This window comes from Schistocerca serialis, chromosome 7 (genome assembly GCF_023864345.2).
Source record: "Schistocerca serialis cubense isolate TAMUIC-IGC-003099 chromosome 7, iqSchSeri2.2, whole genome shotgun sequence".
Lineage (NCBI taxonomy): Eukaryota > Metazoa > Arthropoda > Insecta > Orthoptera > Acrididae > Schistocerca > Schistocerca serialis.
Genome location: NC_064644.1, coordinates 362,471,880 through 362,493,210, shown reverse-complemented (window position 1 = coordinate 362,493,210; position 21,331 = coordinate 362,471,880).

Here is a 21,331-nt window from a genome sequence, read left to right as displayed (position 1 = left end):
CTGGAAAAAGCGCTAGTAAACGTGTATTCTATCTGAGATGGATTACTTTGAAGGGTACAAAGTTGTTGTTGATTAATAAATAAATATTCTTTAAGAAAAAATTTCTCATTACTTATTTATCACACCTCTTCTGTTATATGGATAAGTTGCGCCTAAGTAGATTTGATCTAGGAATTTCTTTCACATCACGATATTAACAGTAAGTCAGTTTCTAATCCTTTAAAAGTCAAAGTCAGTAATGAGACAAAAATAACGCTGTTGCAGTTACGTTATGAACATTCAGTATATACAAATTACTCATTATATTATTGTAAACATGGACCACCAAAATAACATGGAAACTACTTCCTGTGCTTTTATTCTCTTCTGTTGCCTATTGTTGTTAATTAAATGACATAGCGACATGTAAATTATTCCTTATTTTAATGGAAACCGAAATCGGGAACTACGGTATTTTTTGAAATATTTGTTCTACACCAACAACACGAGGAATAGTACTTTTTTATTATCAACTCAAGAAATAAAATTAAGATATTTTTTAATGGTTATAAAGTAAGGGTCAGCTGTGCCATCTTGTTTTAGCTCCACTAGCTGCCTGATACGGTATTTTGGCACTTTTTTTTTTCAAAATGTACCAGAACGACAGAAATTCACCTGAAAACTGTCAAAGTAATAACTAGAAATTTCTGACACCTTCGTAAAATAAAAGTAGGTAATTTATAGTGATAAATGGTCTCGCACAAATGAACGACACGCCGGATCAATTACTCGAATTTTTCTTCGAGCGGCACTGCAGACCGCTAAACATGGGAAGATCTACTCTCTGAAATGTCAGTCACAGCAGAAGCTCAAGAATGAAGAGATATCTTTGTCCAGAGAGAAAGTGCTCTGTACAGACGTGTCCTTCTGTCACAACAGACTCGCCGAGTCAATAGGTGGAATTGTCACGGACGGCTGCCATCACATTCGCAGCAGTTGAAAAACGGCCAGGCGGAGGAGGTGGGCATTTTCAGTCGGTGGACAAGGAACAGCCCAATCGCAGGTCGCTTCCGCGGGAAGGGCGGACGAATCGAGTTCGTGGGGTTTCGGGTGGAGCGAGTTGCGGGGGTAGTCGGTATGGGCCGTGGATGTGTGGGTAGGGGTGCGCCAGTGTTTTACAAGCGTCGCCGCCGCTGCTGCTGTGACGAATGACGCGTCAGCGCCACGATTTATCTGGCGGCGTGTCAGCACGGCAGACACGCATGCGGGAATCCCTCACTACCCCCTCCCCCCACCCGCCTAACGCCGTCCACAATCCGCCACACAGCCTATCCGGCCAGCGTTCGCAAACACGCACGTACGCAGGAAGGCACGCAAGCTCGGCAGCGCTTACCTACCAAAGCGCCTCCCTGCTGCAGATACCTGCGTGATGGATCGCTGTAACGCCCACTCCTCGAACGCACCAGAAAATTTTTTTTCTTTCCAAACGCAACCACGCAAAAGCTGCGACAATGGCGATGTACTTGTTTAAATTAACGTGACGTGGGGAGATATTTTACTCAGTTTTATGTATGACACCATCGCTCTTTTATGTTCGTTTATTGTCTAGCCTGACACCCGGCGACAAAAATGCGTGGAAACTGTTGGAAACACAATAATCTTTCGAACTGAATCAAGACGCTTGACAGGAGGGGCCTAAATATGAACCAACACAGTCGATCTAAGGTATTTCTAAAGCCTCCATTGACTGAACCGACATCTGTTCTATGCTTTTACTCGGCAGTGTTTACAGTTAACCAGCATCGACTCAGGATGACACATTCAGTGATGTACACTACTGGCCATTAAAATTGTTACACCAAGAAGAAATGCAGATGATAAACGGGTATTCATTGGACAAATGTATTATACTAAAACTGACATGTGATTACATTTTCACGGCGTTTGGATGCATAGATCCTGAGAAATCAGTATCCAGAAGAACCACCTCTGGCCGTAACAACGGCCTTGAAACGCCTGGGCATTGAGTCAAACAGAACTTGGATGGCGTGCACAGGTACAGCTGCCCATGCTGCTTCAACTCGATACCACATTTCATCAAGAGCAGTGACTGGCGTATTGTGACGAGCCAGTTGCTCGGCCACCGTTGACCAGACGTTTTCAATTGGTGAGAGATCTGGAGAACGTGCTGGCCAGGGCAGATGTCGAACATTTTCTGTATCCAGACTGGCCCGTACAGGACCTGCAACATGCGGTTGAAATGTAGGGTATCGCAGGGATCGAATGAAGAGTAGAGCCACGGGTCGGAATACTTCCACTGTTCAAAGTGCCGTCAGTGCGAACAAGAGGTGACCGAGACGTGTAACCAATGGCACTTCATACCATGAAGCCGGGTGATACGCCAGTATGGCGATGACGAATACACGCTTCCAATGTGCGCTCACAGTGAAGTCGCCAGACACGGATGCGACCATCATGATGCTGTAAACAGAACCTGGATTCATCCGAAAAAAATGACGTTTTGCCATTCTTGCACCCAGGTTCGTCGTTGAGTACAGCATCGCAGGCGCTCCTGTCAGTGATACAGCGTCAAGGCTAACCGCAGCCATGGTCTCCTAGCTGATAGTCCATGCTGCTGCAAACGTCGTCGAACTGTTCGTGCAGATGATTGTTGTCTTGCAAACGTACCCATCAGTTGACTCAGAGATCGAGACGAGGCTGCACGATTCGTTACAGCCATGCGGATAAGATGCCTGTCATCTCGACTGCTAGTGATACTAGGCCGTCGGGATCCAGCACGGCGTTCCGTATTAGCCTCCTGAACCCACCGATTACATATTCTCCTAACAGTCATTGGATCTCGACCAACACGAGCAGCAATGCCGCGATACCATAAACCGCAATTGCAATTATCAAAGTCGGAAACGTGATGGTACGCATTTCTCCTCCTTACACGACGCATCACAACAACGTTTCACCAGGCAACCCGGTCAACTGCTGTTTGTGTATGAGAAATCGGCTTGAAACGATCCTCATGTCAGCACGTTGTAGGTGTCGCCCCCGGCGCCAACCTTGTGTGAATGCTCTGAAAAGCTAATCATTTGCGTATCACAGCATCTTCTTCCTGTCGCTTAAATTTCGCGTCTGTAGCACGTCATCTTCGTGGTATAGCAATTTTAACGGCCAGTAGTGTATAATGTAGTGTGGAGAGAAGGCATCTATACAAGTTTCTTCACATAAGTCCTCAAAAACCAGTGTTTCCCCTAATCAGCAATACGCTAAAGGAACGACTGTTCCAAGTAATCATTGGATCCAGTATCAGCTCACCAATAAAATAAAATACGGTCTCCCACAGAGTTCATTAGTCGCCCCACTTCTCTTCAGCTTGCGCAGTGCAGACATGCCATTAATAAAATCAAAAAAAATTGGATACAATGATGACTGGTTACTTCCAACAAAGTGCACTACCTCAACTGAACAGTCAGAAGAGATTCTAAAGCAGGACCTAGATGTAGTGGGAAAGTACTTTCCCGCATGGATACTCCAACAAAATGTCGTTAAAATGAAGAAGATCTCCTGCTTCCACTTAAATAATAAGCTTGCCAGAATTAAATCCAACAAACATTCCGAAGACATTGAATTGTTTGATAATAAAACATAAGTGTACCCTAGGATAACTCTAGCCAGAACTCTATCTCTCAGAGAACATCTAAATAATAACAGCCTAAAAACTTAAAACAAGAAATAATGCCATTCATAATTTATATGGTACAACATGGGGAACATCAGCACGCACCCTACATTCTTCTGCTCTGGGTCTTGTCTGGTCAATCACTGAATGTTGTGCCCCAGTGTGGCAAAACAGCCTGTATGCACAAGAGACAGGTGTCCCACTGAATAACAACATCTACAAAATGGCTGCAACTATTAACCACAGTCCACCACCTTAACTGTGTTGCATACATGCACTGTGAATGAGTGCAAAAAGACTATAAACAATAAAAAGCTACCTGTCATCAAGAAGTCAATGATACATATCCTAATCGACTCCACTCTGTATGGCCACCAAAAAATGGACTGGACAATAAACTTATAGCATGCCATTTATCACTCAAAAACAATCGCAATTCGACTTCCCAAACCAAATACACTCCTGGAAATTGAAATAAGAACACCGTGAATTCATTGTCCCAGGAAGGGGAAACTTTATTGACACATTCCTGGGGTCAGATACATCACATGATCACACTGACAGAACCACAGGCACATAGACACAGGCAACAGAGCATGCACAATGTCGGCACTAGTACAGTGTATATCCACCTTTCGCAGCAATGCAGGCTGCTATTCTCCCATGGAGACGATCGTAGTGATGCTGGATGTAGTCCTGTGGAACGGCTTGCCATGCCATTTCCACCTGGCGCCTCAGTTGGACCAGCGTTCGTGCTGGACGTGCAGACCGCGTGAGACGACGCTTCATCCAGTCCCAAACATGCTCAATGGGGGACAGATCCGGAGATCTTGCTGGCCAGGGTAGTTGACTTACACCTTCTAGAGCACGTTGGGTGGCACGGGATACATGCGGATGTGCATTGTCGTGTTGGAACAGCAAGTTCCCTTGCCGGTCTAGGAATGGTAGAACGATGGGTTCGATGACGGTTTGGATGTACCGTGCACTATTTAGTGTCCCCTCGACGATCACCAGTGGTGTACGGCCAGTGTAGGAGATCGCTCCCCACACCATGATGCCGGGTGTTGGCCCTGTGTGCCTCGGTCGTATGCAGTCCTGATTGTGGCGCTCACCTGCACGGCGCCAAACACGCATACGACCATCATTGGCACCAGGGCAGAAGCGACTCTCATCGCTGAAGACGACACGTCTCCATTCGTCCCTCCATTCACGCCTGTCGCGACACCACTGGAGGTGGGCTGCACGATGTTGGGGCGTGAGCGGAAGACGGCCTAACAGTGGGCGGGACCGTAGCCCAGCTTCATGGAGACGGTTGCGAATGGTCCTCGCCGATACCCCAGGAGCAACAGTGTCCCTAATTTGCTGGGAAGTGGCGGTGCGGTCCCCTACGGCACTGCGTAGGCTCCTACGGTCTTGGCGTGCATCCGTGCGTCGCTGCGGTCCGGTCCCAGGTCGACGGGCACGTGCACCTTCCGCCGACCACTGGCGACAACATCGATGTACTGTGGAGACCTCACGCCCCACGTGTTGAGCAATTCGGCGGTACGTCCACCCGGCCTCCCGCATGCCCACTATACGCCCTCGCTCAAAGTCCGTCAACTGCACATACGGTTCACGTCCACGCTGTCGCGGGATGCTACCAGTGTTAAAGACTGCGATGGAGCTCCGTATGCCACGGTAAACTGGCGGACACTGACGGCGGCGGTGCACAAATGCTGCGCAGCTAGCGCCATTCGACGGCCAACACCGCGGTTCCTGGTGTGTCCGCTGTGCCGTGCGTGTGATCATTGCTTGTACAGCCCTCTCGCAGTGTCCGGAGCAAGTATGGTGGGTCTGACACACCGGTGTCAATGTGTTCTTTTTTCCATTTCCAGGAGTGTATTTGCATCAGTGCCAAACAAATTACTGCCTAAATAACAGAGGTGCTATTTTTTTGTATAAAAGAGGTAAGCAGCCATCCCAATTTTGTGATTGTGAAGGACAACAGACCATCACAGAAGAACGCCCATCAAGATCGTACGATGGATGGTGGACGAGAATACTTCCTGCTTGCGACTCCAAAGTTTGCAGGTTACATAAATTATCTAAATGTTGGTTTATACGATTTCATATTGTAATTATTATGCTGTATATTGTACGTACTGCTTTTGGTGTGTCAAAATACCATGCTATAAAAATTTATCCACCAAATGTGATCAAGGCATTTGTATCCAAAAGAGTGGATTTCTAATAGATCGCTTGTTCCATTTCACTATGTCCTAAATGCCCTAAATGGCATTCTGTGTTTTGAGTACATGGTCACGCATCTGGAGATACTTGTTAAGAAGTAGACCACATCATGTAAGTCATTAACTAGGATGGCGTACACCTACTGAATAACCGTTTTTACTCATTTTTCTCTCTACTTTGCTACAGTCTTAGATATGGCAGATGTTATACACTACAATGCATTTCTCAATCATTTTTGAGAAACTGAGGTTAAAAGTTTGACGAGCTGTTTAATCCGCTACGATATCACAAAGAGATTCAAGGATGAAAATAATAAGAAAATGATTTTAACTCTATAAAATATGATTGTTTGATGTTATTCACAAACATATAGTGCAGTTTTCTTCTTTCGAAACAAATGGTCTAATAGGGAAAGACAAAAATACACAATAGACGTTTGAAACAAGTTAAAAGTATGTCAAAGATCATTAAAACAAACCACTGAATTTTCAGTAAACAGGCGAAGGGCCTTTTTTTGTCATCAGTGTTCTGACTGGTTTGGTGAGGCCCGCCACGAATTCCTCTCCTGTGCTAACCTCTTCATCTCCGAGTAGCACTTGCAACATACGTCGTCAGTTATTTGCTGTTTTCCTCTACATTTTTTGCCCTCTACAGAGCCCTCTAGTACCATGGAGGTCATTCCCTTATGTCTTAACAGATGTCCTATCATCCCGTCCCTTCTCCTTATCAGTGTTTTCCACATGTTCCTCTACTCACTGATTTTGCGCAGAACCTCCTCATTCCTTACCTTATCAATCCACCTAATTTTCAACAAGTAGCACCACATCTCAAATGCTTCGATTCACTTCCGTTTTGGTGTTCCCACAGTCCATGTTTCTCTACCATGCAATGCTGTACTTCAGACGTACATCCTCATAAATTTCTTCCTCAAATTAAGGCCGGTATTTGATATTAATAGACTTCTCTTGGCCAGAAATGCCTTTTTTGCCATAGCGAGTCTGCTTTTGGTGTCCTCCTTGCTCCGTTCGTCATTGGTTATTTTACTGCCTAGGTAGCAGAATTCCTTAACTTCATTGACTTCGTGACCATCAATCCTGATGTTAAGTTTCTCGCTGTTCTCATTTCTCCTACTTCTCGTTACATTACTCTTTCTTCTATTTACTCTCAATCCATACTCCGTACTAATTAGACTGATCATTCTGCTCAGTAGATCATGTAATTCTTTTTCACTTTCAATCGGAAGGCAGTGTCATCAGTGAATCGTATCATAGATATCCTTGCTCCTTGAATTTTAATTCCACTCCTGAACCTTTCATTTATTTACAGCATGGCTTCCTGGATGTACAGATTGAACAGTAGAGGCGAAAGGCTACATCCTTGTCTTATACGCTTTTTAATGCTAGCACAGCGTCCATGGTCGTCCACTCCTATTATTCCCTCTTGGCTGTTGTATATATTGTATATTACTCGTCTCTCCCTATAGCTTGCCCCTACTTTTTCAGAATGTCGAACATCTTGCACCATTTTACATTGGCGAACGCATTTTCCAGGTCGACAAATTCTAAGAAAGCGTCTTGATTTTTCTTTAGTCTTGCTTCAATTAACAAGCGCAACGTCAGGATTGTCTCTCTCGTGCCTCTACCTTTCCTAAAGCCAAACTGATCATCATCTAGAGCATCCTCAGTTTTCTTTTCCATTCGTTTGTATATTTTTCTTGTAAGCTACCTGGATGCATGAGCTGTTATCTGATTGTGCGATAATGCTCACACTTATCAGCTCTTGCCGTCTTCGGAATTGTGTAGATGATGATTTTCCGAAAGTCAGATGGTATGTCGCCAGACTGATACATTCTACAGACCAACGTGAATAGTCGTTTTGTGGCCTCTTCCCTTACTGATTTTAGAAATTATGATGGAATGTTATCCATCCCTTCTGCCTTACTTGATCTTAAGTCCGCCAAAGCTCTTTTAAATTCTGATGCTAATACTGGATCCCCTTTCCCTCCTAAATCTACTCCTGTTTCTTCTTCTATCACATCAGACAAATCTGCCCCCTCATAGAGACTTTCAGTGTATTCTTTCCACCTATCCGCTCTCTCCTCTGCAATTAACAGTGGAATTTGCGTTGCACTCTTAATGATAACACACTTGCTTTTAATGTCACCGAAGGTTGTTTTCACTCTCCGGTACACTGAGTCAGTTCTTTGGATAATCATTTCATTTTCGATTTCTTCATATTTTTCCTGCAGCCATTTCGTCTTCGCTTCCCTGCACTTCCTATTTATTTCATTTGTCAGCGACTTTTATTTCTGTATTCCTGAGTTTCCCGGAACATTTTTGTACTTCCTCCTCTCATCTATCAATTCAAGTATTTCTTCTGTTACCCATGGTTCTCCGCAGTTATCTTCTTTGTGCCTATGCTTTCCTTCCCAACTTCTTGATGGCCTTTTCAGAGATGTCCATTCCTCTTCAACAGCACTGCTTACTGAGCTATTCCTTATTTCTGTATCTAAAGCCCCAGGGAACTTCAACCGTATCTCGTTATTTTTAAGTACTTCTGTATCCCACTTCTTTGCATATTGATTCTTTCTGACAAATATCGTAAAATTCTGCCTACTTTTCATCACTACTATATTGTGATCTGAGTCTATATCTGCTTCTGGGTGCGCCTTACAGTCCAGTATCTGACTTCGGATTCTCTGTCTGACCATGATGTAATCTAATGGAAATCTTCCCGTTTCACCTGGTCTTTTCCAAATGTACCTCCTTCTCTTGTGATTCTTGAACGGACCATTAGCTACTACTAGCTGAAACTTGTTACGGAACTCAATTAGTTCTTCTCGTCTCTCATTCCTTGTCTCAAATTCATATTCTCTTGTAACCACTTGTTCTACTCCTTCCCCTACAACTGCATTCCAATCTCCCATGACTATTAAATTTTCATCCTCCTTGCCATACTGTATTATCCATTCAATATCCTCATAAACTCTCTTTATCTCTTCATCTTCAGCTTTCGACGTCGGGATGTTTAGCTGAACCACCGTTGTCGATGTTGGTTTGCTGTCGACTCTGATACGAATAACCCTGTCACTGAACTATTCACAGTAACACACTCTCTGCCCTACCTTCCTACTCATAACGAATCGTACTCCCATTATACCATTTTCTGCTGCTGTTGATATTACCCTATACTCATCAGACCAGAAACCATTGTCTTCTTTCCATTTCACTTCACTGACCCCTGCTATATCTAGATCGAGACCTGGCATTTACCTTTTCAGATTTTCTAGTTTCCCTACCATATTGAAGCTTCTGACATTCCACGCCTTATCTCTTAGAAAGCCGCCACGTGGGGTAGCGGCGCTGTCTAGATTGTGTTGTCACGGTCCGGGCAGCTCCCCTCCGTCGGAGCTTCAAGTCCTCCCTCAGGCATGGGTATGTGTGTTGTCCATAGCGTAAGTTGGTTTAAGTAGTGTGTAAGCTTAGGAACCGAAGACCTAAGCAATTTGGTGCCATAAGATCTTCCCCCAAATTTACATTTTTTTATTCGTAGAAAGTTATCCTTTCGGTAATTATTCAATGTTTATCTCCTGGCAACCTCCTCTTTGGCAGTCACCTCCCGCAGATCTGAATGGCCGATTATTCCGGAATATTTTGCCAATGGAGAGATCATCATGGCACTTCTTCAATTACAAGCCACATGTCCTATGGATAGACGTTACGTGTCTTTAAAGCAGTGGTTTCCATTGCCTTCTGCGTCCTCATGCCGTTGGTCTACATCTACATCTACATTTATACTCCGCATGCCACCCAACGGTGTGTGGCGGAGGGCACTTTACGTGCCACGGTCATTACCTCCCTTTTCTGTTCCAGTCGCGTAAGGTTCTCGGGAAGAACAACTGTCTGAAAGCCTCCGTACGCTCTCGAATCTCTCTAATTTTACATTCGTGATCTCCTCGGGAGGTATAAGTAGGGGGAAGCAATATATTCGATACCTCATCCAGAAACGCACCCTCTCGAAACCTGGACAGCAAACTACACCGCGATGCAGAGCGCCTCTCTTGCAGAGTCTGCCACTTGAGTTTGCTAAACATCTCCGTAACGCTATCACGGTTACCAAATAACCCTGTGACAAAACGCGCCGCTCTTCTTTGGATCTTCTCTATCTCCTCCGTCAAACCGATCTGGTACGGATCCCACACTGATGAGCAATACTCAAGTATAGGTCGAACGAGTGTTTTGTAAGCCACCTCGTTTGTGGATCGACTACAGTTTCTAAGGACTCTCCCAAAGAATCTCAACCTGGCACCCGCCTTACCAACAATTAGTTTTATATGATCATTCCACTTCAAATCGTTCCGCACGCATACACCCAGATATTTTACAGAAGTAACTGCTACCAGTGTTTGTTCCGCTAACATATAATCATACAATAAAGGATCCTTCTTTCTATGTATTCGCAATACTTTACATTTGTCTATGTTAAGGATCAGTTGCCACTCCCTGCACCAAGTGCCTATCCGCTGCAGATCTTCCTGCATTTCAGTACAATTTTTTAATGCAACAACTTCTCTGTATACTACAGCATCATCCGCGAAAAGCCGCATGGAACTTCCGACACTATCTACTAGGTCATTTATAAATATTGTGAAAAGCAATGGTCCCATAACACGCCCCTGTGGCACGCCAGAGGTTACTTTCACGTCTGTAGACGTCTCCCCATTGATAACAACATGCTGTGTTCTGTTTGCTAAAAACTCTTCAATCCGGCCACACAGCTGGTCTGATATTCCGTAGGCTCTTACTTTGTTTATCAGGCGACAGTGCGGAACTGTATCGAACGCCTTCCGGAAGTCAAGGAAAATAGCATCTGCCTGGGAGCCTGTATCTAATATTTTCTGGGTCTCATGAACAAATAAAGCGGGTTGGGTCTCACACGATCGCTGTTTCCGGAATCCATGTTGATTCCTACAGAGTAGATTCTGGGTTTCCAGAAATGACATGATACGCGAGCAAAAAACATGTTCTAAAATTCTACAACAGATCGATGTCAGAGATATAGGTCTATAGTCTTGCGCATCTGCTCGACGACCCTTCTTGAAGACTGGGACTACCTGTGCTCTTTTCCAATCATTTGGAACCTTCCGTTGCCCTAGAGACTTGCGGTACACGGCTTTTTGAAGGGGGGCAAGTTCTTTCGCGTACTATGTGTACAATCGAATTGGTATCTCATCCGGTGCAGTGGACTTTCCTCTATTGTGTGATTTCAGTTCCTTTTCTATTCCTTGGACACTTATTTCGATGTCAGCCATTTTTTCGTTTGTGCGAGGATTTAGAGAAGGAACTGCAGTGCGGTCTTCCTTTGTGAAACAGCTTTGGAAAAAGGTGTTTGGTATTTCAGCTTTACGCGTGTCATCCTCTGTTTCAATGCCATCATCACCCCGGAGTGTCTGGATATGTTGTTTCGAGCCACTTACTGATTTATCATAAGACCAGGATTTTCTGTCAAGTCGGTACATAGAATTTTACTTTCGAATTCACTGAACGCTTCCTGCATAGCCCTCCTTACGCTAACTTTGACATCGTTTAGCTTATGTTTGTCTGAGAGGTTTTGACTGCGTATACACTTGGAGTGAAGCTCTCTTTGCTTTCGCAGTAGTTCCCTAACTTTGTTGTTGAAGCACGGTGGGTTTTTCCCGTCCCTCACAGTTTTACTCGGCACGTACCTGTCTAAAACGCATTTTACGATTGCCTTGAACATTTTCCATAAACACTCAACATTGTGTAGGAACAGAAATTTTCGTTTTGATCTGTTAGGTAGTCTGAAATCTGCCTTGTATTACTCTTGCTAAGCAGATAAACCTTCCTCCCTTTTTATATTTTCCTATTAACTTCCATATTCAGAGATGCTGCAACGGCCTTGTGATCACTGATTCCCTGTTCTGCACTTACAGAGTCGAAAAGTTCGGGTCTGTTTGTTATCAGTAGGTCCAAGATGTTATCTCCACTAGTCGGTTCTCTGTTTAATTGCTCGAGGTAATTTTCGGATAGTGCACTCAGTATAACGTCACTCGATGCTCTGTCCCTACCACCCGTCCTAAACATTTGTTTGTCACTGCTGATTCTTCAGCCTTTAGTGGCGGTTTCCCACCCCCAGGACAGAAGTGTGCCGTGATCCTCTGTACGCTCCTCCGCCCTCTTTGACAAGGCAGTGGGAAGAATGAGGGTGACTTCTCTTCTTATGGTGGAACCCTTGGACCACCAGTGCTTTTTCTGACTTAAAACTTAAGCAGTGTTGGGAATCGATCCCGGGAACGAAGACGCTTCCCCTATATCAAGGGCATTTCTTGGGGAAAAAATGCTGTGGAAAGTTAAGCACTGTGTCTCCTGGGGGGGGGGGGGGGGGGTTGTTGGGGGGAAGGGTATCTATGTAAAATAGTAGCCATATAGTGGTATCACGAAATGAAGTTTGGTGATAGAATGCATGACAGAAAGATGGAAAACAAGGATGTGTTTGGTGCATGGGCAGGGCGATGGAATTAGAATGGGAAGTAATGGAATGATGTGGAGAGGTAGGAGGAGGCCTGATTTGGAGCATAATATATGTGGGCAAGAGTTATAGTTGGGATGCTATATAATATAGCAGGGACTTTAACTTTCTGGGAGAGGGAATTAGTTGAAATTGTGTTGGGATAGAATTATGGAGTGCCCGAGGTTGTAGAGATGGTGAGACGTGTTTGTAAAAGCGTGACAGCGTACCACAGTTGGTGATTATAGGGGAAACAGTGCAGTTACTGCAACCAATATTTCGGAGAGTAGAGTATATGCAGAGGTGTTTGATGTTTGTGGGGAGGGATGACAATTTTATGAGATGGTAGAGGAGCCACGTGATGGAAGGTAGACGGATGTGGGATGCTGGGAGGAGTAAATGATGTTAAAATTTTTGGAGGAAACGACAGCTCACAAGATGGAAGTGTATTCATTAAATATTTCCATGTGAGAGGACGGGTCTGATGGAGGTTTTGCAGCTTTAGGCGACAGTGGAACTTACACCAAGACCTTAGCATAGATACCCTTAAAAATTCCCCCTGGCATACAAAATTTTGACCCATGAATGAACAACACCCCGATCTGACTGCTACTATTGTAATACCCGTTAGTAGGTAAAACTTCTATATTGCAGCAGAAGACGTAAATGGGTTTTTATCAAGTGTTTATGTATCCTAAAGGTATGCCCGAGTCGTTCAACCACCCATTAGAATCAGCAAGTGTATGTGTGTCTCCTCTTACAGAGAGATGGAGATGTAGATCACCTTTTGCAGCCTAACACCTATTAGTAAATAGCATCAATCACGATGGGCACTCTCAACGTATTCACGATTGCAGCATCTGTCTCGGAATTTTCTGCTCTACAAATGTAGCTAATAGTAGCTGTAATGCGTACGTAAGGAAATAAAAAATCTGGCTGCTAAAGTTAGTTTAGCGTGATGGCAATTCCTCTGAAGAGACAATTGTGTTCGCGTCGACTATGTACATATGCATCGGACAGTTGAATGCACGTGAACTGAGCAAGAAAATTGTAAAGGACTTCAGGATGAAAGAACTACAGAAAAATTTGAAATGAATTCCAGTCATTATTCAATAAACGAACATTAAAATTCACCAACAAATGTACACATGTCTTCCATGAAGTACATACAGTACATAGCGAAATGTAGGCTTGTGAGTAGTTTTAAATTTATATAATATTATTAAATTAATGAGAAATTGACGAGAACAATGACCTAATAGGCAGGGAACTTAAATTCAGTAATCTTAATACATTAGGATCTGCATAGATCCTGTAAGGTATGGAAAAGGCTGCAAATTGTTACATGTATTCCTGAATTTATGCTACACTTGTAGGTGTGTCACAGTTAAATTGTTATGACATACTAAAGCCAGTATTTGTCATAAACATCAGCACAGTAAAAACAAAAGCACAAAAATTATTCGTAATTTCGTCCCCAATAAAAATTTTCGAAAGTACAATAATTTAAGTGTATTTTGTCATTCTAACTTAGACAGACACATTCACTGTTATAAATCACTTGAAGGCTATGAGTGAACAATATTTTCAAGTCTTTTCAGCCTTCTAAAGATGTGTCACATATGAATTTCTATGTGCCTGTGTACATGACAGCTGGGTGGCAAAATTTTGATTATTTTCTTCAGTTCTATCAATATCAAAGATAAAGATGAGACTCACACCTCTCGTGAATACAAACTAAGCATTTCGTGCAACTCATCCATTTCTCACCCCCTTGCGTTTTCCTGTACCAAAAGAGTAGAGTAATCTCTATAAGCAGCAAATAAATCAATTTTAATAATAGTTCCATATTTCGTCCCAGGGACGAAAATAGGAACTGCGTGGTGGGCGAAATTATGAATATCCACAGACTTTCGGTAATGTTAGAAGCTGAAGATATGAATTGAAACTTGTGCTCTGGCTATGACCTTAGAAGAGGTCTTACGCATATTAAGCACATTCGCTAACAATTACACCACCGTAGCAGCATGGCAAACACAGCTTCATGGACCACCTTGTCGAATGCTTTCGCTAACAAGAACTTCAGTTCACAACTTCATACCATTTCCCCCTTCTTAAGTCGTCAGTAATTGCCACAAGGACTCATATATTGATTTAGCACACTATATTTGTTCATATTGGGGAAATCCTGACAGTACCTCACGTATAGGTGATCTATTGATCTGATGGAGTTGCCGTTTCCTTAAAACATATGAGTTTCAATTTTGTCTTCAATAACGATATAAACCGAAGAAGTGAATTACAGTTTATGTTATGGCTAGGACTCGAATGCAGGACTCCCTCTTGTTAGGTAGATACACTAACCATTACACAACCATAGCAGTATGTTTATCACAGCTCGACCGACTGCACAAGTGGATTGCCCTCTCTAACACAAACTTCAATTCACATCTTCTGCCAATTCTCCCCTTCTTAATTAATCATTATTGTCCTGAGGCCCTCTGGTATTAGAATATCATCACAGTCTGCACATCTGCCTAGTCAGCAGGAGACTTGGGATCAAGTCCCAGCTGCCAAACAAATTTTAATTTATATCTTTGGTTTCAATCACTATTAATGGAAAGTTGAGACTCATATGTCTCTAGGACATTGCAATTCCATAAGATCGATAGCTCATCTACAACTGAGATACAGGCGGGATTTCCCTATTAAGTACAAATATCGGGTGCTATTAGGGTAATGGAGAGTTGCGGGCCAATATCAACGATTTCAGAAGGCGAGAATGAGCTGAAAGCGTGAATTGGAGTTCGTGTTATGGAGGCCATTCGACGTGGGTTGACCGTGCAGGCTGTGGTACAGATACTACTACGATGGTGCACTGGTTAGCACATCTGCCTAGTAACCAGGAGACTTGGGCTTGAGCCTCGGTCATGGCAATATTTTAATTCTTTTCTTCAGTTCTATCATTATCAAAGATAAAGTTGAGACTCACGCCTCTCGAGGAATTTCCAATTACATCCACAGATTTATTATAATTAGCACTACAGCAATTTAGACCAAATCCATGACTACAAGAGTTATGCACCCCAAACTGAAACACACGACTGAAGTGCAGCCCAGAATCTGAATGTAAATCACTGCTCACACTATGAACTAAAGTGTTAATTTGACTACTACAGTAACTCACGTCAGCACAAAAAACTGAATTCCCTATTACACACAGCCTACATGTGCTCCACACAACAAACGCTCTCGACAAAACGATGGACTCACGTCATGCATGCACATGGAGCCAAACATTTGTTCCCAACTGGGGAAACCGAGAATTCCCAGGGGGACGAAATTAGCAGAGTGGACGATGATAGAGCTCCTTACCTTACCCAGAGATGACTTAATGAAAGACATATATTGATCCTTGTACAGTGAACGAAGCCTCGATCGGAACAAAACGTCTAATCTTGGTTACAAACTAACACATCTGGGGTGCTGAATAGAAAAGTAACTGAATATTACACCGGAGCACACCAGCAAGCAATGCTCTCACCTTAAATTCCTGAGGCGTAATCTGTTAAGCTTCACGATGGCTGGCGTTCGAATATTGTATTCAGCCGGCTCATAAAACTTGGCACCAAAGTGTATCCGAAACGACCACATGGAGCGTCATAATAGAGCTGAATTTGTTGTATCTAATTATGTGCTACAAAATGCGAAAGGTGTGCACAATGGTGCCCTATAGTGTATCGTTCCCTTGCATGTTTGAAGCAATTTGGTTTTCACTGCCTGTGAAACAGGGTGAATCCACAAGCTTGTTACATACATAACGAATTATGCGAATGGGACGGAAATCGTTTGGCGCGATGTACATCTGTAGACAGGTAAATGGTAACAATTACGGAAAAACTAGACGATTTATTCAAGAGAAAAAGCTTCACAAATTGAGCAAGTCAGTAACTTGTTAGTCCACCTCTGGCCCTTATGCCAGCAGTTATTCAACGTTTCTTTGATTCACAGAGTCGTTGTAGGTCCTGAGTGATATCGTGACAAATTCTGTCCAGTTGGCGCCTTAGATCGTCAACGTGCCGATTTGGTTGGAGGACCCTGCCCATAATGCTCCAAACGTCTCAACTGGGGAGAGATCCGGCCACCTCACTAGCTAGGGTAGATTTTGGGAAGCCACAGACAAACAGTAGAAACTCTTGCCATAGGCAGATGGACATTACTTTGCTGAAATGTAAGCCCAGGATGGGTTACCATGAAGGGCAACAAAACCGTGAGTGCAATATCCTCAGCATACAACTGTGCTGTAATGGTTTCGCGGACGACAACCAAAGGGGTCCTGTTATGAAAAGATTATCAGTCATGGTTGTCAGACCATTTGGCAGGTGACAGTCGTGTTGGTATCACACCATAGTCTGTGGCGTCCTCAGATACACCTTTGCTAGACATTGGGGCTCATTTCGGAGTGAGATTCCAAGCTGAAGATTCCAGGCCGAAGACACGTCAGGAGACACTCTGGACAGTGGTGGGCCAACTACCAAATTTGACACAATTTGGTATGATATACATTTGTAGATCATCCAACAACCGCTGAATAACTGCTGGCATGAAGACCAAAGCGTTATAGGCTTGCTCAATTTATGAGCTTCTTCTAGTGAGTAAATCATTCAGTATCTTGAAACTTGTAATCGTTTGTTTATCTGTGAGTGTTTATTATATCTACCGAGGTCGATTCCAGTCTGATAATTCCTTTGTGGTGCACATGGAGTTCAATGGAGCTTTGGAAAACCGAATCTAAATGGCATACAGTGTTATTTCAAGTATACTCAACAGAAACTGTGTCGAAATATGTATGTGAGTTTAGGTTTCCCACATTTCTCACACGGGTACAAAAGAACATGCTATGTATAAGTGTGTACATACAATAAATTCCGTGTGCAGCAAGCGAGTGTGTGCTGCTCTCATTTTCAGTCAGACTTTTTCTACTACGTGACAAAATTGTCTTAATGTGTTATACATCAGACACTTGCCAGATTTTGCAAGTATCCAGCAGTGTGAGCCAGTTTGCCCTTCAGAACCAACTACACATATCATAAATTAAATTATCCCACCCCAGTTTCTATCTGCATGCCCAATCAAATCTCACAAAATAGATTACGGATTTTTATGTTTTTGATTTGTGAGGTGGCATATTAAATGAATCTCAATTTCGCACCTTACGTGAGGGTTTTTATGTATCGTAACAAGAAGGTCAATATGTCACCTAACATACACCAACTGACAGTATTAACACACCAAACCCCAAATCCTGCATGTCAATGAGCAACAGGTGAAAGAACCTGCTGGAGGAAACATTTGGGAACAGATGCAATGGGCGACATCACGGGCTCATTACAGCAGAAATCTCTTAATGCGACGTGCAGCCAAGGGCTGCGAACCGGCCAGGTGACTCATCCAGAAGAGCAAGTAGCAGGCCACCAGAGTCGTGCGGAAAGAATCTTTAGAAAACTGCCTTTTGGAATTTCCAGATGGATAGGAACAAACAGCTGATACAGTTGGTCACTTGAACTGCACATGGTACACTCATGATGTACCCATGTAACTTTTAGGCATCTGGAGCGGGCACAAAATGCCCGATTGGCTAATAGAGACTGGGAAGGAGTAAAGTGCCTAAATTTTGACGCAGTTTGATGGTAGGCCCCTTGCAATTGGCAGAAATAGTTTCCACAAGATGAAAGGAAGACTCCTTTTGGTCAGAAAAAGGCATGAGGTGGAACATGAAATGACCCAGATGGGGGACAGTTTTGCTACGAGAGACACAAGAGTGAACCAGAGCCAAGTGGAAAACAGGACGCATCACCCTCTGCACGACACAAAGGAGGAATTTTGAGTGAACACTACGTTCACTTTCCCTGACATTCAGCTAGATATTAGCTGTAGCATTAGCGTCGTTGAGCTCCAGCAGTGGAGAAACGAAACAAGCCACATTAACTGTTCTTGCAAGAACTGAGAGGCATTGTAATATGCACGCTGCTCCATCCATGCACGTGCATATCGCCAATTTCAAGACTAGGGATGAGTTCATGTTTTCTCACCTAACGAGAAACATAGGACAGTTTCCGATGGTAAAAATCAGCAAAGGTTTTGATTAGCTTTTGTAGGACTTTCAGAGTACGAGAGCAGCTATGCAGCCGACAGCTCATCGCAGCTAAGGTAAACACCGCTAGCAGAGGCGTAAACTTGTTGGTTCACCGCCTTGCGTCTACTCTGAACTCGAGCAACTTTGAGTAATCTTTCGCTCAGCTTATCACAAAAACTAACCATCCTCTGTAGACTTGATTCTCATTATAAATAGTACCAAAATTAGAAAAAATGTTTCAAATGGCTCTGAGCACTATGGGATTTAACATCTGAGGTTATCAGTCCCCTAGAACTTAGAACTACTTAAACCTAACTAGCCTAAGGACATCACACACATCCGTGCCCGAGGCAGGATTCGAACCTGCGTCCGTAGCGGTTGCGCGGTTCCACACTGTAGCGCCTAGAACCGCTCGGCCACCCCGGCCGACCCAAACTTAGAACCAGAATAGGATGATTTGTCGTGATATTGGCCAACTTCTCGATGTAGCAGTACGGGTAATTTTGTAAAGAAGCTTCTGGTTAAAATTCGATATTGCTATGTTTAGAGTTATTTCGATTAATCAGGACGAAATGCGTTATCTTAGCAACTGTCCTAACACTGCCGCATTACAAGCTATGTAATTTCAACCATGTCTTTGATAATAATTTTGAATTAAAAACACTTTGTTTACTGCTTCAACATCGTATTTCTCTGTCAGAGAATTAGGGTCCACTCCTTACTCCATTCATTTTTTTTAAGATGTCTGGCGAAAGAGAAATGAGTGGAGTGTCAGACATTGATAGATTGACTCATTCACCGTGAAGTTTTGCGCACGTAATTTATAATTGTATTAATGATGGATGTGTAATATATGTGTTACCGGTTGCATCTTTAATTGGCGTTTGCATTGTCATATCGTGGTCCACAGGTTGATTGGTTATGGACAACGTCATATCAAGTGCATAAAAACTGTAAACAGTCACGGCAACTCCAGGGAGATGAGATAAAAGATGATGGGGGCTAGGGGTTTAATGTTGTGTCGACAGCCAGGTCATTAGATATGGAGCAAAAGCTCATATTGTTTCTAGTTTGGGAAAGGAAATCTGCGTGTCTCGTCAAAGGAAGTATCGCACCATTTGCCTGGAGTGATTTAGGGAAATCACAGAAAACCTAACTCAAGGATGATCGGACGCGGATTTGAACTGTCATCCTTCAAAATACCAATCCAGTATTCTGACTACTCCTCCACCTATAAATAGCGGAGGTTGACCAAAATCTACACACATTTTTATACGTGATTTAAGATGAAGAATAACGCTCCGACTTTTGGTCCGTATGTGAAGGCACATTATAGGAACTACTGTACACACAGACGTTCTCGATGGAGTTATTTGTATATAATTTATTATCCTTATTCCAGACAAGTCGTCCGGTCGTAAACAAGCTGAGTGCAAAAAGTATTTGTCACCCCTACAGAAATCACTACAAGTACCACTTAATACTGTGTAATTCCGACCATGGACTAGGTAAGCGCCCTGATTTGGTTAAAAAGAGGCCCACAAAGATGTGCGGGGGAAGCGACTCGCTGCGAACGTTGTTGTTCAATTCCGCCATATTGCAGGGAAGCTGATATCGACTTTTCACTCGTTGTTTCTGCACAGATCTTCTTTGGGGCTCAAGTCCATGTTCCAATTTAGAAAACCACAGAGTCACGGTATAATGATCTGTGTAAGTATTCCTTCCCAATACCAATATAGACAAAATACATTTCCCCTGCTATTGTAATATTAATATCCATCAGCAGTGAATTCCCAGTAATATAGAAAGTACAGTGCTTTAAATTCCACCCTCAAAATAATTAAAACACAATCTGAGATATGCTCTCTAAATACTGAGACATTATTTTGTTACACTAATCTGTACACATACAGTTGAAAGTTTCTCTCTCATTTTTCAGCAGCAAGGTTACCATGCAGCTCCATTTATCTGACTATTTGGTCTCCCATTCTCCCGTGATCCAAGGTGATCCAAGGTATCACCAGTTTTATCATAGGTACATGTAACAAAAAAAATAGACACAACACAGTAATAATCTTCCCATCTTCCATAGTGTTTGTATAGTAATAATCATTTTCTTTGGCTGGCCGATGTAGCCGAGCGGTTCTAGGCGCTTCAGTCTAGAACAGCGCGACCGCTACGATCGCAGGTTCGAATCCTGCCTCCAGTATGGATGTGTGTGATGTCCTTAGATTAGTTAGATTTGGAACCACTGACTGCACAGCTTGCAAGAAGTGTCAGAGTACAGACCACATTCACCTAAGTGTTTTATGCCTACAATTTTCTTCCCTGATGCTGATCTGTGAAAAAGACAAGTAATTTATTTCACAACAACAAAATTATTTAAAAATGTATCTCAACTATCACCGACATCACCATCATGTTATAAACTTTCAGAAAATAGTAGGCAAGGGAGGTAGAGGAGGTCATTCTAAATATCTGTACCAATTTTTGTAAGTTTAACTTCAGTCATTTAGGAGAGAAGTGTACCTGAACGAAGAAAATTCAGGTTTTCACTAAAGAAGATTTACAGATTTATTAACTTACCTCTGTGCTAGTTTAGAACATTCCAGCTGCATATTCCAGCTGTCCTCCAGTTTCCTTATCCTCCATACTCTTTCTCTTCATTCTTTTCTTTATCCTTGGTAGCAGCTTCTGCAGCTGTCTCTGCTTCAGATACCCGGTACTTGTCAGTAGCAGTTATAGCTGAGGCCATATTCCTTCCCATC